Here is a 16453-nt window from a genome sequence, read left to right on the forward strand (position 1 = left end):
AGGTTGAACAGCCAGTTGTCGTGGTGCATATAGGTACCAATGATATAGGTAAAAAAATGGGATGAGATTCTACAAGACGAATTTGGGGAGCTAGGAGCTAAATTTAAAAAGTAGGATCTCAAAAGTAATAATTTCAGGATTGCTACCAGTGCCACGTGTTAATCAGAGTAGGAATCGCAGGATAGCTTGGATAAATACGTGGCTTGAGGAGTGGTGCAGAAGGGAGGGATTCAAATTCCTGGGACATTGAAACCGGTTTTATGGGAGGTGGGGGCGGGGAGGGAGGGAGAGAGAGAGAAGTGGGGGGCGTGGGGAGAGAGAGAAGCGGGGGGGGGCAGCGGGGCGGGGACGGAGAGAAGCGGTGGTGGCAGGGGGGCAGGGAGAGAGAGAAGTGGAGGGGTGGTGAGGGAGAGAAGTGGGGGGGGCGGCGGGGCGGGGAGAGAGAGAAATGGGGGGTCGAGGAGGGAGAGAGAGAAACGGGGAGGGAGAGAGAAGCAGGGTGGAGGGGAGAGAGAGAGAAACGGGTGAGCGGGGAGGGAGAGAGAGAGAGAGAGAGAGCGAAGCGGGGGAGGGGGGGAGAGCGAGCTTGTGGGGGGAGGGGGGGAGAGAGCGAGCGAGCTTAGGGGGGAAGAGAGAACGAGCTTGGGGAGGTGGGGGAGAGAGAGTGAGTTTGGGGGGGGGAGAGAGTGAGAGCTGGAGGGAGGGGAGAGAGAGAGCTTGGGGGGGAGAGTGAGCGAGAGCATGGGGGGGAGGGGAGAGAGAGAGAGCTTGGGGGGGAGGAGAAAGAGAGCTTGGGGGGGGGGGAGAAAGAGAGCTTGGGGGGGGAGAGAGAGAGAGAGAGAACTTGGGGGTGGGGGGTGGAAGAGCGAGAGAGAGCTTGGGGGGGGGGAAGAGAGAGAGAGAGCTTGGGGGGGGGGGAAGAGAGAGAGAGAGAGCTTGGGGGAGAGAGAAAGAGAGAGCTGGGGGTGAGAGAGAGAGCTTGGGGGGGAGAGAGAGAGAGCTGGGGGGGGAGAGAGAGAGAGAGACCTTGGGGGGGAGGGGAGAGAGCTTGGGGGGGCGGGGGGCGGGGGGCAGAGAGAGAGAGCTTGGGGGGGAGGGGAGAGAGCTTAGGGGGACGGGGGGGAGGTGAGAGAGCTTGGGGGGCGGGGGGAGAGAGAGCTTGGGGGTGGGGGGAGAGAGAGAGAGAGCTTGGGGGGAGAGAGAGAGAGAGAGCTTTGGGGGGTGGGGTGAGAGAGCTTTGGGGGGTGGGGAGAGAGAGAGAGAGCTTGGGGGGAGAGCGAGAGAGCTTTGCGGGGTGGGGAGAGAGAGAGAGAGCTTTGGCGGGGGGGGGGGGGGGGTGAGGGGAGAGAGCTTGGGGAGCCGGGGGGGGGGGGTGGGTAAACTGGGGTAAGGGATGGCTTTGGGAGGGATGGCCTTCCTCTCGAGGGGCCAAATGGCCTACAGTTGCTCCTACTTCTTACATGATCAGGTTACTTCGTAGACATTTATCAGGTCGGAGGCATCGGCCCGCAATTTCTGGGCCAACGGGTTTGTATCCAGCAACAGCAGACAAAGTGCTCTGTGACTGATTGGTGGGTTCGGATGAAAGGTCGTGGACTAGAAACGTTAACTCTGTGTTTCCCTCTCCAGTGCTGCAGAGTGCTATTTGTCATTCAAGCTCACACACGCACACACACACTTCTATCTTGTGTGTTCAATACTGAACAGGGGCCAGTGGATTTAGGAGACTGGGTGAATCTATATGATAATGAATCGAGTTACATGTCACATCAGTGTTGAAAGCACTCCTGGGTCATGTCACAAAAAAAAACCCAGCAATGCCATAAAACAAAAGTTGTTGCAATGGGTTCCTTCCTTGCTGGAGTTTGTTGACCAGGAAGTTTGCAAAGTACTGGCTCGATTCCAGCGTTGTTTTTTTTTAAGCCAGTTGGGTATGCGGGTATGCAGACATGCCACGGCTGCCAGAGCCTTCAGTAGGTTGACAGTGTGAAGAACTGCGATGTCCCTCTCGCTGCACTTCTCCTCCGCTGGGAACCGGCTTCTGCCCGCAATCCGTGCCCTCGCCCCGTTGGCGCGGCGCAAGTCGAGCGCAAGACCGGCGGCGGCGGCGGCGGATCTCGATAGCCGGACCCAGCGGCCGACCGGAGACTTGAAAAGCATCGGTGACCTGCCCGGCCAAGGTCTGATCGCTGGCATCTACTGGCTCTTCCTGAAGGGTTACCATGAAAAGACCCACGAACTTCAGGTAAAAAAAAACCCCAAACTATTAACCTCAACTAATCAGGCGCGGAAAGTTGAATTTTTCCTGCTGTTTTTTTGCTCGATGCAAAACTCCTATTGCACTTTCATCTCCTGCACTTTGCCCATGGCAAGAAAGACTTACATTTATATAGCGCCTTTCACGACACCCAGGACGTTTTTGGAGTATAGACTGTTGAAACGTGGGAAACGCAGCAGCCAATTTGCATACATCAAGCAGCAATGTGATAATGACCAGATAATCTGTTTTTGCTATGTTGATTGAGGGATAAATATTGGCCCCAGGACACCGGGGATAACTCCTCTGCTCTTCTTCGTAATACTGCCACGGGATCTTTTACGTCCACCTGCGAGAGCAGACGGGGCCTTGGTTTAACGTCGCATCCGAAAGACAGCACCTCTGACAGTGCAGCACTCCCTCAGCACGGCACTGGGAGTATCAGCTTGGATTTTTAAATGCTCAAGTCCTTGGACATAAGAACATAAGAAATAGGAGCAGGAGTAGGCCATCTGGCTCCTCAAGTCTGCTCCGCCATTCAATAAGATCATGGCTGATCTGATCATGGACTCAGCTCCACTTCCCCGCCCGCTCCCCATAACCCTTTACTCCCTTATCGCTCAAAAATCTATGTATCTCCGCCTTAAATATATTCAATGACCCAGCCTCCACAGCTCACTGGGGCAGAGAATTCCATAGATTTACAACCCTCAGAGAAGAAATTTCTTGTCATCACAGTTTTAAATGGGCGTCCCCTTATTCTGAGACTATGTCTCCCAGTTTTAGTTTCCTCTGTGAGTGGAAATATCCTCTCTGCATCCACCTTGTGGCGGAGACTGTGGTTCTCGTATGGGGCTGGCCAGTCGCCTAGGAACTCATTTTGAGAGCGGAAGCAAGACTTCCTCGATTCCGAGGGACTGCCTATGACGACGATGATGATGATGTTGGGAAAATGCTATAAAAATTACCTTGAATGTTGCATCAAAATAGATGTTCAGCAGTTAGGCAGAATTGTGAGAAACCGAAAGAGCTGTTGTTAATTAAAACCATGACAGATTGGGCCCAAGTTTCGGGTGGAATTGCTCCTAGTTTTTTGGAGCAACTAGTTTAGTTTGGAGTATGTTAGAAATTGCAATTCTCGGATATTAGTTTGCTCCAGTTCTAGTGAGTTAGTTTAGGTTGGCTTTAGGTAAGGTACTTTTTTTTCAAAAGGGGGTGTGTCCAACCACTCAAGTTTTGCAAGTTTTGGCAGTGAAAACTTACTACAAACTAACTTAGAATAGAGTAAGTGTCCACTTTTGTAAGTTCTGAAAAACCTTACCTAGAGTTAAGTTTAGTGCAGGCACAGCCAGAGAAGGTGGATGGGAAGCATTAAACACAAAGGACACATCAACATCACAACAGCGGGGGGTAAGGGAAGTTAGAGGATTTTCCATAAACACCTTCACAACAACATTAAAGAAGCAAAGTACATTTAAAGCACCAAGCACTAAACAAAGCAGTACATTTAAAGCACTAAGCACTAAACGAAGCACAAAAAGTAATAAGCAATTAATTAATACAAAATAGAAGTCCTACCTTTATGTGAAGGGAAGGTGTCTCTCACTGTAGTGTCTCTCTCTCTCTGTATCTGACAGTGAGGAGTGCGCGGGGGTGGGGTGTGTGTGTGGTGTGTGTCTGTATATGTGTGGGAGTGGGGGGGGTGGGGGGTGTGTGTATGTGTGGGAGTGGGGGGGGTGTGTGTGTATGTGTGGGAGTGGGGGGGGGGGTGTGGGAGGGGGTGTGTGTATGTGTGGGAGTGGGGGGGGGGGTGTATGTGTGGGAGTGGGGGGGGGGTGTATGTGTGGGAGTGCGGGGGGGTGTGTATGTGTGGGAGTGGGGGGGGGGTGTGTGTATGTGTGGGAGTGGGGGGGAGTGTGTATGTGTGGGAGTAGGGGGGGGTGTATGTATGTGTGGGAGTGGGGGGGAGTGTGTATGTGTGGGAGTAGGGGGGGGGTGTGTGTATGTGTGGGAGTGGAGGGTGGTGTGGGAGGGGGTGTGTGTGTGTGTGTGTGTGTGGGAGTGGGGAGGGTGGGATAGGGGGTGTGTGGGGGGGGTTGGATGTGGGGGGGGTGGGTGTGTGTGGGGTGGGGGAGAGGCTGGAAGGAGGCAACCCTGCTCTCTCCTCCGGCCCTTCGATCATTGAATGCCCCCCAACCCACGCTCTTCCATCCATGTTGCCACGCTACCCCCCTCCGCCCCCCCCAGTTGCCACGCTCCCCCCCCCCCCCCGGTACCCACGCCCCCCCCGGTACCCATGCCCCCCCCTGGTACCCATGCCCCCCCGGTACCCACGCCCACCCCGGTACCCATGCCCCCCGGTACCCACGCCCCCCCCGGTACCCATGCCCCCCCGGTACCCATGCCACCCCCGGTACCCAGCCCCCCCCCTTGGTACCCATGCCCCCCCGGTACCCACGCCCCCCGGTACTCATGCCCCCCGGTACCCACGCACCCCCGAGCCATTGCGCAGGCGCACATGCTCCAACGCACCTGCGCAACGCTGCCAGCACTGAGAAGAAGGCATGATCCCTAGCCCCGCCACCCTGCAGGCAGGCCCCTCCCCAGGGAGACTACGCCACGCCACGGCCCAGGAGGACCGGAGAATTGCTGTAGAATATTCCGGCGCACCTTCGAGCCCAGGCAGGTCACATAAGTCTCAGAGATGCGCCGTTTTCACCAGATGCCGAAACTTGGGCCCATTACGTGGTGGTGGGTGGGGAGGGGTTTCATACTCAGCTGTATATACCAAAGATCTTCTGCATTCAGTTCCTTTCCTGTTAAGTAAATGACAAAAATTAGCAATCTTCAGCATAGTTTTGTGCAGAAATCAAAGACAAATTTTCAGCATAAACGATCAGTTTGGAGCTTATGAGATTCTTGTATGGAGGGGATTCAACTCAAATCAATTAACGTTCATCGTGGATAGGCAGCACATGGGAACATGGGGTGTGCGGGCAGGGGTGGGCCGTCCGCCCCCTCGAGCCTGCTCCGCCATTTAGTGCGGTCGTGGCTGGTCCGGTCGTGGACTCGGGTCCGCTTTCCTGCCCGTTCCCCATGGCCTCTTGGTCCCTTGTCGGTCGGGAGGCTGTCTAGCTCCGTCATAGGTTTGGTCGGTGTCCTGGCTTCCACGGCTCTCTGGGGCGGCGAGTTCCGCGGATTTGCGCCCCTCTGGGGCGGGGTGGGGAGTTTCCTCCTCGTCTCAGTTTTGGATGGGCGGTCACTTGTTCTGGAATTGTGCCCCCTGATTCTGGTCGCCCCTATCAGTGGGGGCGTCCTTTCTGCGTCCGCCTTGTCTGGCCCCCTCGTGATCTTGTGCGTTTCGGTGGGATCGCCTCTCATTCTTCTGTGTTCCGGTGGGTGGAGGCCCGGCCTCCTCAACCTTTCCTCATGGGTCGGCCCACTCATCTCTGGGGTCGATCTGGTGAGCCTCCCCTGGGCTGCCTCCGGGGTGGGTATATGCTTTCGTATATCCAACGTGGACCATTTCCCATACCTCGGGAGCCTCTCATCAACAAGAACAGAAATTGAGATTCAACACCGCCTCCAGTGCGCCAGCGCAGCCTTCGGCCACCTGAGGAAAAGAGTGTTTGAAGACCAGGCCCTCAAATCCACCACCAAGCTCATGGTCTACAGGGCTATAGCAGTCGGCGAGAGGCGGGAGCAGCGTGGAGAGGCCTATAAAAGGCCCAGCTTGTGCAGCTCCAGCCGGGAGAAAAAGCAGAAAAGAAGTAGAAAGGAATCAAAAGGTGACGTCACAGCCAAAGGGGCAAGTGATTGGCTGGTGATTGGTAAGTAGTTTTTCTTTTTCTTTTTTATATCAGTAAGTAACCTGTTAACAGTGTTGTCATCAATTTAAGTGTATCTAAGGGTTAAGTCATGGCAGGGGAGCTCAGTCACCTGATATGCTCCTCCTGTACCATGTGGGAACTCAGGGACACTTCCGGTGTCCCTGACGACTACGTGTGCGGGAAGTGTATCCGCCTCCAGCTCCTGACGGACCGCGTTGCGGAATTGGAGCTGAGGGTGGATTCACTCTGGAGCATCCACGATGCTGAGAATGACATGAGTAGCACGTGTAGCGAGTTGGTCTTACCGCAGGAGAAGGGTCCACATCCAGCTAGGGAATGGAAGACCAGCAGGAAGAGTAGTGCAAGGAAGGTAGTGCAGGGGTCCCTTGTGGTCATCCCCCTGCAAAACAGATACACTGCTTTGAGTACTGTTGAGGGGGATGACTCATCAGGGGAGGGCAGCAGCAGCCAAGTTCATGGCACCGTGGCTGGCTCTGCTGCACAGGAGGGCAGGAAAAAGAATGGGAGAGCGATAGTGATAGGGGATTCAATTGTGAGGGGAATAGATAGGCGTTTCTGCGGCCGCAAACGAGACTCCAGGATGGTATGTTGCCTCCCTGGTGCAAGGGTCAAGGATGTCTCGGAGCGGGTGCAGGACATTCTAAAAAGGAAGGGAGAACAGCCAATTGTCGTGGTGCACATTGGTACCAACGACATAGGTTAAAAAAAGGGATGAGGTCCTACGAAACGAATTTAAGGAGCTAGGAGCTAAATTAAAAAGTAGGACCTCAAAAGTAGTAATCTCGGGATTGCTACCAGTGCCACGTGCTAGTCAGAGTAGGAATCGCAGGATAGCGCAGATGAATACGTGGCTTGAGCAGTGGTGCAGCAGGGAGGGATTCAAATTCCTGGGGCATTGGAACCGGTTCTGGGGGAGGTGGGACCAGTACAAATCGGATGGTCTGCACCTGGGCAGGACTGGAACCAATGTCCTAGGGGGAGTGTTTGCTAGTGCTGTTGGGGAGGAGTTAAACTAATATGGCAGGAGGATGGGAACCAATGCAGGGAGACAGAGGGAAACAAAAAGGAGACAAAAGCAAAAGACAGAAAGGAGATGAGGAAAAGTGGAGGGCAGAGAAACCCAAGGCATAGAACAAAAAGGGCCACTGTACAGCAAAATTCTAAAAGGTGTCTTAATGCAAGGAGTATCCGTAATAAGGTAGATGAATTAACTCTGCAAATAGATGTTAACAAATATGATGTGATTGGGATTACAGAGACGTGGCTCCAGGATGATCAGGGCTGGGAACTCAACATCCAGGGGTATTCAACATTCAGAAAGGATAGAATAAAAGGAAAAGGAGGCGGGGTAGCATTGCTGGTTAAAGAGGAGATTAATGCAATAGTTAGGAAGGACATTAGCTTGGATGATGTGGAATCTATATGGGTAGAGCTGCAGAACACCAAAGGGCAAAAAACGTTAGTGGGAGTTGTGTACAGACCTCCAAACAGCAGTAGCGATGTTGGGGAGGGCATCAAACAGGAAATTAGGGGTGCATGCAATAAAGGTGCAGCAGTTATAATGGGTGACTTTAAAATGCACATAGATTGGCCTAACTAAACTGGAAGCAATACGGTGGAGGAGGATTTCCTGGAGTGCATAAGGGATGGTTTTCTAGACCAATATGTCAAGGAACCAACTAGGGGGGAGGCCATCTTAGACTGGGTGTTGTGTAATGAGAGAGGATTAATTAGCAATCTCGTTGTGCGAGGCCCCTTGGGGAAGAGTGACCATAATATGGTGGAATTCTGCATTAGGATGGAGAATGAAACAGTTAATTCAGAGACCATGGTCCAGAACTTAAAGAAGGGTAACTTTGAAGGTATGAGGCGTGAATTGGCTAGGATAGATTGGCGAATGATACTTAAGGGGTTGACTGTGGATGGGCAATGGCAGACATTTAGAGACCGCATGGATGAACTACAACAATAGTACATTCCTGTCTGGCGTAAAAATAAAAAAGGGAAGGTGGCTCAACCGTGGCTAACAAGGGAAATCAGGGATAGTATTAAAGCCAAGGAAGTGGCATACAAATTGGCCAGAAATAGCAGCGAACCCGGGAACTGGGAGAAATTTAGAACTCAGCAGAGGAGGACAAAGGGTTTGATTAGGGCAGGGAAAATGGAGTACGAGAAGAAGCTTGCAGGGAACATTAAGACGGATTGCAAAAGTTTCTATAGATATGTGAAGAGAAAAAGGTTAGTAAAGACAAACGTAAGTCCCCTGCAGTCAGAATCAGGGGAAGTCATAATGGGAAATAAAGAAATGGCAGACCAATTGAACAAGTACTTTGGTTCGGTATTCACTAAGGAGGACACAAACAACCTTCCGGATATAAAAGGGGTCAGAGGGTCTAGTAAGGAGGAGGAACTGAGGGAAATCCTTATTAGTCGGGAAATTGTGTTGGGGAAATTGATGGGATTGAAGCCGATAAATCCCCAGGGCCTGATGGACTGCATCCCAGAGTAATTAAGGAGGTGGCCTTGGAAATAGCGGATGCATTGACAGTCATTTTCCAACATTCCATTGACTCTGGATCAGTTCCTATCGAGTGGAGGGTAGCCAATGTAACCCCACTTTTTAAAAAAGGAGGGAGAGAGAAAACAGGGAATTATAGACCAGTCAGCCTGACCTCAGTAGTGGGTAAAATGATGGAATCAATTATTAAGGATGTCATAGCAGCGCATTTGGAAAGAGGTGACATGATAGGTCCAAGTCAGCATGGATTTGTGAAAGGGAAATCATGCTTGACAAATCTTCTGGAATTTTTTGAGGATGTTTCCAATAGAGTGGACAAGGGAGAACCAGTTGATGTGGTATATTTGGACTTTCAAAAGGCTTTCGACAAGGTCCCACACAAGAGATTAATGTGCAAAGTTAAAGCACATGGGATTGGGGGTAGTGTGCTGACATGGATTGAGAACTGGTTGTCAGACAGGAAGCAAATAGTAGGAGTAAATGGGTACTTTTCAGAATGGCAGGCAGTGATTAGTGGGGTACCGCAAGGTTCTGTGCTGGGGCCCCAGCTGTTTACATTGTACATTAATGATTTAGACGAAGGGATTAAATGTAGTAACTCCAAATTTGCGGATGACACTAAGTTGGGTGGCAGTGTGAGCTGCGAGGGGGATGCTATGAGGCTGCAGAGTGACTTGGATAGGTTAGGTGAGTGGGCAAATGCATGGCAGATGAAGTATAATGTGGATAAATGTGAGGTTATTCACTTTGGTGGTAAAAACAGAGAGACAGACTATTATCTGAATGGTGACAGATTAGGAAAAGGGGAGGCGCAACGAGACCTGGGGGTCATGGTACATCAGTCATTGAAGGTTGGCATGCAGGTACAGCAGGCGGTTAAGAAAACGAATGGCATGTTGGCCTTCATAGCGAGGGGATTTGAGTACAGGGGCATGGAGGTGTTGCTACCGTTGTACAGGGCCTTGGTGAGGCCACATCTGGAGTATTGTGTACAGTTTTGGTCTCCTAACTTGAGGAAGGACATTCTTGCTATTGAGGGAGTGCAGCGAAGGTTCACCAGACTGATTTCCGGGATGGCGGGACTGACCTATCAAGAAAGACTGGATCAACTGGGCTTGTATTCACTGGAGTTCAGAAGAATGAGAGGGGACCTCATAGAAACGTTTAAAATTCTGATGGGTTCAGACAGGTTAGATGCAGGAAGAATGTTCCCAATGTTGGGGAAGTCCAGAACCACGGGTCACAGTCTGAGAATAAGGGGTAAGCCATTTAGGACCGAGGTGAGGAGAAACTTCTTCACCCAGAGAGTGGTGAACCTGTGGAATTCTCTACCACAGAAAGCTGTTGAGGCCAATTCACTAAATATATTCAAAAAGGAGTTAGATGAAGTCCTTACTACTAGGGGGATCAAGGGGTATGGCGAGAAAGCAGGAATGGGGTACTGAAGTTGCATGTTCAGCCACAAACTCATTGAATGGTGGTGCAGGCTAGAAGGGCCTAATGGCCTACTCCTGCACCTATTTTCTATTTTTCTATGTTTCCTGTATGGTTCAGAGACATGGACCATGTACAGTAGACATGTACATCTCAAGTTGCTGGAGAAATACCACCAACGATGTCTCTGCATGATCCGACAAATCCCCTAGGAGGACAGATGTTAGCCTCCGAGACCAGGCCAACATCCCCAATATTGAAGCACTGACCACACTTGATGAGCTCCGCTGGGCAGGCCACATAGTTTGCATGCCAGACATGAGGCTTCCAAAGCAAGCGCTCTACTCTGAACTCCTTCATGGCAAGCGAGCCAAAGTTGGGCAGAGGAAACGTTTCAAGGACACCCTCGAACCCTCCTTGATAAAATGCAACATCCCCACCGACACCTGGGAGTCCCTGGCCAAAGACTGCCCTAAGTGGACGAAGTGCATCCGGGGGGGCGCTGAGCACCTCGAGTCCCATCGCCGAGAGCATACAGAAAGCAAGCACAAGCAGCGGAAAGAGCGTACGGCAAACCACCCACCCATTCCCTCAACGACGATCTGTCCCACCTGTGACAGGGACTGTGGCTCTCGTATTGGACTGTTCAGCCACCTAAGGACTCATTTTTAGAGTGGAAGCAAATCTTCCTCGATTCCGAGGGACTGCCTGTGATGATGATCCTTTTGTGAATGCGGAGGCCGGAGCTGTGCTCAGTGTTCCGGGTGTGGCCTCGCCGATGCCCTGTGTGGCTGTGGCGGAACTTCCCCGCTTTTGTGCTCCGTCCCCTTTGCGTTGGGGGCCGGGATTCCAGTGACCTACCTGATCGCTTGCTGTTCCTGCGTGCTGGCCTTTTGTGTTTCGTGCGCGGGTGCCCCCAGGTCCCGCTGTGCTGCAGGGCTTTGCAGTCTCTCCATTTGGATGGTGACTTGCTCTTTGTTTTTTTTCCTGCCGGGGTGCGTGGCCTCGCACTTTCCGGCATTGTACTCCATCTGCCAGGTCTTTGCCTGCTCGCTTAGCCTGTCTGTGTCCTTTTCCAGATTTTCTGTTGCCTCCTCGCGCATTGCTTTTCCTCCCGCCTTTGTGTCGTCGGCGGGCTTGGTTGCGTTGTGCTTGGTCCTTTCTTCCAGGTCGTTGGTATGGATTGTCGATGGTTGGGGTCCTGGCGGTGGTCCCTGCGGCGCCCCACTAGTTGCTGGTTGTCGGCCCGGGGGGGTGGGCCGTTTGTCCTGGCTCTTTGTTTTCTGTTGGTTTGCCGGTCCACTATCCATGCTGTTGTGTTGCCCCCCAGCCCCTTGGCCTTTGTCTTGCGTGGTGGCCTTTTGTGTGGCGCCTTGTCGGGTACCTTCTGGAGGTCCAGGTGCACCGCGTCCGCTGCTTCCCCTTTGTCCACCCTGTTCGTTGCATCCTCAAGGAATTCCAGCGGGTCTTTCGGGCATGGCTTCCCCTTCGTGGGTCCATGCTAACTCTGCCTGACAGAGTTTTGCTTTTCCGGGTGTCCTGCTGCTGCTCCTTTGATAGTGGACTCCAGGCAATTTCCCGACCACGGATGTTGGACTGGCTGGTCTGTGGTTTCCTGCTTTTTGCCTGCCTCCTTTTTAAATAGGGGCGTTACATTTGCAGTTTTCCGGTCTGCTGGGACGTCTCGGAGCGGGTGCAGGACAAAAGTAGTAATCTCGGGATTGCTACCAGTGCCACGTGCTAGTCAGAGTAGGAATCGCAGGATAGCTCAGATCAATGCGTGGCTTGAGCAGTGGTGCAGCAGGGAGGGATTCAAATTCCTGGGGCATTGGAACCGGTTCTGTGGGAGGTGGGACCAGTACAAACCGGACGGTCTGCACCTAGGCAGGACCAGAACCAATGTCCGAGGAGGAGTATTAAAACACTCTACCTAAACGCATGCAGCATTTGAAATAAAGTAAATGAGTTGATGGCACAAATCATTACAAATGGGTATGATTTGGTGGCCATTACAGAAACATGGTTGCAGGGTGGCCAAGACTGGGAATTAAATATACAGGGGTATCTGACAATTCGGAAGGATAGACAAGAATGGAAAGGAGGTGGGGTAGCTCTGTTAATAAAGGATGATATCAGGGCAGTTGTGAGAGATGATATTGGCTCTAATGAACAAACTGTTGAATCATTGTGGGTGGAGATTAGAGATAGTAAGGGGAAAAAGTAACTGGTGAGCATAGTTTATAGGCCCCAAATAATAACTTCACGATGTGGCGGACAATAATCAAGGGAATAATGGAGGCATGTGAAAAAGGAACGGCAGTAATCATGGGGGATTTTAATCTACATATCGTATGGTCAAATCAAATCGCACGGGGTAGCCTGGAGGAGGAATTCATAGAATGCATACGGGATTGTTTCTTAGAACAGTATGTTACAGAACCTGCAAGGGAGCAAGCTATTTTAGATCTGGTCCTGTGTAATGAGTCAGGAATAATAAACGATCTCATAGTAAAAGATCCTCTCGGAATGAGTGATCACAGTATGGTTCAATTTGTAATATAGATTGAGGGTGAGGAAGTAGTGTCTCAAACGAGCGTACTATGCTTAAACAAAGGGGACTACAGTGAGATGAGGGCAGAGTTGGCTAAAGTAGACTGGGAACACAGACTAAACGGTGGCACAATTGAGGAACAGTGGAGGACTTTTAAGGAGCTCTTTCATAGTGCTCAACAAAAATATATTCCAGTGAAAAAGAAGGGCGGTAAGAGAAGGGATAACCAGCCGTGGATAACTAAGGAAATAAAGGAGAGTATCAAATTAAAAACCAATGCATATAAGGTGGCCAAGGTTACTGGGAAACTAGAAGATTGGGAAAATTTTAAACGACAGCAAAGAATGACGAAGAAAGCAATAAAGAAAGGAAAGATAGATTATGAAAGTAAACTTGCACAAAACATAAAACCAGATAGTAAAAGCTTTTACCAATATATAAAACGGAAGAGAGTGACTAAAGTAAATGTTGGTCCCTTAGAAGATGAGAAGGGGGATTTAATAATGGGAAATGTGGAAATGGCTGAGACCGTAAACAATTATTTTGCTTCGGTCTTCACAGTGGAAGACACAAAAACCATGCCAAAAATTGCTGGTCATGGGAATGTGGGAAGGGAGGACCTTGAGACAATCACTATCACTAGGGGGGGTAGTGCTGGACAGGCTAATGGGACTCAAGGTGGACAAGACCCCTGGTCCTGATGAAATGCATCCCAGTATTAAAAGAGATGGCAGAAGTTATAGCAGATGCATTCGTTATAATCTACCACAATTCTCTGGGCTCTGGGGAGGTACCAGTGGATTGGAAAGCAGCTAATGTAACGCCTCTGTTTAAAAAAGGGGGCAGACAAAAGGCAGGTAACTTTAGGCCAGTTAGTTTAACATTTGTAGTGGGGAAAATGCTTGAAGCTATCATTAAGGAAGAAATAGCGGGACATCGAGATAGGAATAGTGCAATCAAGCAGACGCAACATGGATTCATGAAGGGGAAATCATGTTTAACTAATTTACTGGAATTCTTTGAGGATATAACGAGCATGGTGGATAGAGGTGTACCGATGGATGTGGTGTATTTAGATTTCCAAAAGGCATTCAATAAGGTGCCACACAAAAGGTTACTGCAGAAGATAAAGGTACGCGGAGTCAGAGGAAATGTATTAGCATGGATCGAGAATTGGATGGCTAACAGAAAGCAGAGAGTCGGGATAAATGGGTCCTTTTCGGGTTGAAAATTGGTGGTTAGTGGTGTGCCACAGGGATTGGTGCTGGGACCACAACTGTTTACAATATACATAGATGACCTGGAAGAGGGGACAGAGTATAATGTAGCAAAATTTGCAGATCTCACAAAGATTCGTGAAAAAGCGGGTTGTGTAGAGGACACAGAGAGGCTGCAAGGAGATTTGGATAGGTTAAGCGAATGGGCTAAGGTTTGGCACATGGAATACAATGTCAGAAAATGTGAGGTCATCCACCTTGGAAAAAAAAACAGTAAAAGGGAATATTATTTGAATGGGGAGAAATTACAACATGCTGCGGTGCAGAGGGACCTGGGGGTCCTTGTGCATAAATCCCAAAAAGTTAGTTTGCAGGTGCAGCAGGTAATCAGGAAGGTGAATGGAATATTGGCCTTCATTGCAAGAGGGATGGAGTACAAAAGCAGGGAGGTCCTGCTGCAACTGTACAGGGTATTGGTGAGGCCGCACCTGGAGTACTGCGTGCAGTTTTGGTCACCTTACTTAATGAAGGATATACTAGCCTTGGAGGGGGTACAGAGACGATTCACTAGGCTGATTCCAGAGATGAGGGCGTTACCTTATGATGATAGATTGAGTAGACTGGGTCTTTACTCGTTGGAGTTCAGAAGGATGAGGGGTGATCTTATAGAAACATTTAAAATAATGAAAGGGATAGACAAGATAGAGGCAGAGAGGTTGTTTCCACTGGTCGGGGAGACTAGAACTAGGGGGCATAGCCTCAAAATACGGGGGAGCCAATTTAAAACCGAGTTGAGAAGGAATTTCTTCTCCCAGAGGGTTGTGAATCTGTGGAATTCTCTGCCCAAGGAAGCAGTTGAGGCTAGCTCATTGAATGTATTCAAGTCACAGATAGATAGATTTTTAACCAATAAGGGAATTAAGGGTTACGGGGAGCGGGCGGGTAAGTGGAGCTGAGTCCACGGCCAGATCAGCCATGATCTTTTTGAATGGCGGAGCAGGCTCAAGGGGCTAGATGGCCTACTCCTGTTCCTAATTCTTATGTTCCTATGTTCTATATGGTCTCCGCAGAGTCCATGGAGTTTTGGTGGATTGCGGCCGATGCGTCCGCTGTCCCTGCCTCTGCTTCTCTTGGGACCGTGAGGTGCGGGCCGTTGGGTCCGTGGGGGTTTTGTCCGCCGTTGGTCCTGTTGGCTTGCTGGGTGGCATCTCCTTGGTGGTTGTGGTTGTGTTGGGATCCTCCCCCCCCTGTAGCCCCTTGACTGTCCACTGTTGGGATGTTGTTGGTGTCCTCTACCGTAGAAACTGGGGCAGGTTGTTTGTTCAGAGTTTCTGCCATCTCCATGTTCCCCATTGCTGATGCCCTGTTCTTGTCCTCTGGGGGACCAGCATTTACTTTGGCCACTTTTTTTCTTTTTGTATACCTGTGGAGGCACTTGCTGTCTGTTTTTGTGTTTCGCGCTGCTTTGGTTTCGTGGTCTGTCTTCCCTTAATCATTTTTTTGTTCATGCTTTGCTGGCTTTTAAAAGCTTCCCAACCTTCTAGGATGTAACTAGTAGAGTGGACAAGGAAGAAACATAGAAACATAGAAAATAGGTGCAGAAGTAGGCCATTTGGCCCTTCAAGCCTGCACCACCGTTCAATAAGATCATGGTTGATCATTCACCTCAGTACCCCTTTCCTGCTTTTTCTCCATACCCCTTGATCCTGTTAACCATAAGGGCCATATCTAACTCCCTCTTGAATATATCCAATGAACTGGCATCAGCAACTCTCTGCGGTAGAGAATTCCAGAGGTTAACAAGTCTCTGAGTGAAGAGGTTTCTCCTCATCTCGGTCCTAAATGGCCTACCCCTTATCCTTAGACTGTATCCCCTGGTTCTGGACTTCCCCAACATCGGGAACATTCTTCCTGCATCGAACTTGTCCAGTCCCGTCAGAATTAAGAACCAGTGGATGTGGTGTATTTGGACTTTCAAAAGGCTTTTGACAAGGTCCCACACAAGAGATTAGTGTGAAAAATTAAAGCACATGGTATTGAGGGTAATGTATTAACATGGATAGAGAACTGGTTGGCAGACAGGAAGCAGATAATTTTACCACATGGGTTTACAGATGTTTCAATGAAGGACCTGATATTCCAGTCATGAACCCCAACTGAAGGGGTGGAAGATGCCTGTGTGTGGATTTTTTTAACGTGTGGTGACTGTTGCACATCAGCCATCACACAGGCTTGACAGAGCTCGGCCTTTATCCAGTGGCAAGGCTTAACCAGAACGATTGGAGACCTGCTCTGGACTGGACTCCAGCCCTTCAAGAAACGGGCAAACAACACTTGGTTGAAGTTCTTTCATAATTCTCAGGACTCATGTGGAGCACAAACACCAGCACAGACCAGTTGGTACCCCACTAGTCACTGCCTGCCATTCTGAAAAGGACCCGTTTATTCCTACTCTTTACCAAATTTTTGCCCACGGGGTTGGGGGTAATATATTAGCATGGATAGAGGATTGGCTAACTAACAGAAAATGGAGAGTTGGGATAAATGGTTCATTCTCTGGTTGGCAACCAATAACTAGTGGGGTGCCGCAGGGATCAGTGCTGGGACCCCAACTATTTACAATCT

The 16453-nt window shown here is 50.2% G+C and overlaps 1 protein-coding gene across 1 annotated transcript in view; it reads left to right on the forward strand.

Moving 5' to 3' along the window:
• Window positions 1-2176: 2176 nt before the first annotated feature.
• The window catches only part of cyp27a3 (cytochrome P450 family 27 subfamily A member 3), a 112545-nt gene continuing 98268 nt past the window's right edge, over window positions 2177-16453 (forward strand). The window contains exon 1 of the mRNA XM_070875272.1: window positions 2177-2245. The gene's annotated coding sequence lies outside the window, so the exon portion shown is untranslated. The remainder of the gene's footprint in view (window positions 2246-16453) is intronic.

The sequence above is a fragment of the Pristiophorus japonicus genome, chromosome 3, assembly GCF_044704955.1.
Source record: "Pristiophorus japonicus isolate sPriJap1 chromosome 3, sPriJap1.hap1, whole genome shotgun sequence".
Taxonomy (NCBI): Eukaryota; Metazoa; Chordata; class Chondrichthyes; family Pristiophoridae; genus Pristiophorus; species Pristiophorus japonicus.